The sequence below is a fragment of the Aplysia californica genome, unplaced genomic scaffold (assembly GCF_000002075.1).
Source record: "Aplysia californica isolate F4 #8 unplaced genomic scaffold, AplCal3.0 scaffold01252, whole genome shotgun sequence".
Classification (NCBI taxonomy): domain Eukaryota; kingdom Metazoa; phylum Mollusca; class Gastropoda; order Aplysiida; family Aplysiidae; genus Aplysia; species Aplysia californica.
The window spans coordinates 6,429-8,001 of NW_004798522.1; positions in this window are offsets into that span (position 1 = coordinate 6,429).

Genomic DNA, 1,573 nt, shown 5'->3' on the forward strand with positions numbered 1-1,573 from the left:
TTGCTATTGTCGTCGTTGTGGCTGCTGCAGCTGTTGCGGTTGTTGTTATTGCAGTTGTCGTTGTTGTCGTCGTCATCGGCGTTGTCTTTGTTGTTGACAAGTCCCATAGGCCCCGAGAGACCTACAACTTTCAAGTCAGTAACACAGTACGTCATGTACATCAACTATTGGCAGCACGTAGTGAGCTTTGGGCTGTCTTGTATTGACTCCGTTTATTTCGGTTTTGGTGTAAATCACTTGAAACGTTTCTGTCGTCCTTATCTCTCTTGTAATACATCTGATCTTCGGCACTTATATGACCTTATTGTGTTGCAAGTTCCGTAAAACTCTTACTAAAACACTGATTTTCCAGTCTAAAATAATATAGGTAGTTACCATAAAATGAAACTGAAGTTCTTTGGAAGGTAGGTGGTTGGCGGATGCCCTGGTGTCGTTTGCTCCTTCTTTCCTATCTGGCATCTGTCGTCCTGATCTCTCCTCCCTCTTTTTTGTGTTTGTTACTCTCGTGTAGCACCTCTAATCTTCGACACTTATATTATGAGCTTACTGTGTTGCAAGTGCCGTACAATTTTTTTTCGGAACACAGGCATTATCCGTGTAATATTTTTTGGCTCAAACTCGAGTATGGAATGGACGTCTGTGCCTAAAGTTCCCCAAATGTGGGACATAGGAGTTAGTATACAAGCCAGCACTTGGCTCGCGACATGAAGCCCACGACGAGTGGACTCCGTAGTGTATCTGACAGTGTTAGAACAGACGAGTGTGGCGTCAAAGAATCGTACATCGAAAGATCTGACATTCTTTGCTTTTTTTCTTTTCGTTTCGTTTCAATGAAAAGTGACCGCACTTTTTTTCGCACGTTATTGTTACTTATTACACCAGAGAAATGATCATGTCGTATTTAGCTCCTTTTTTTTATAACCTTGTTGCTATTTCCAATTTCTTAATCAGACACATGCCTTGTTCTTCTGTGATTTTATTACACATGTGTGTTGCGAAGAACAGGCTTTTATTTTTTATTTGTTTTGTTTTTGTTTTGTTTTGGGTTGTTTTTCCATAGTTTTTATTCCGTTTTCTTTTTCTTTTTGTTGTTGCTGTTATCGCAGTTGTTGCAGTTTATGATGCTGTTGTTACTGATGCTGTTGTTACTGATGCTGTTGTTTTGGTTTTTATGGTTGTTTTTTTTTAAAGATAGTTTTCCTGCCCCTCTAGCGTTTGTTTGTTCGGATTTCTTTGGCCGTGTTTGGGGACTAACAAAGTTGTGTTGATAGCGGTATAAAATATTTATAATCTTAACAGTCACAATGAATTTGTAACCAGTACCACGTATAAGAAAATGTTCTGCGAGTAAATGCATGAACAACTCACCTGTGTTTGTTTGTTAGGTGTTAGTTTGTTTATTAATTGTTTGTTTGTTTTGCATATTTTAAACTCAGAATTATGTGCTGCGCTTGGGATTTGTAAGCAAGTGATTCTGACGTTGGATTACCGACTGTCATCTGTTATGTTCGCTTCACGCCTATAAAGAAATTGTCTTCTTTTGGGCGTCTATATCTATTTTACAAAATTAGTT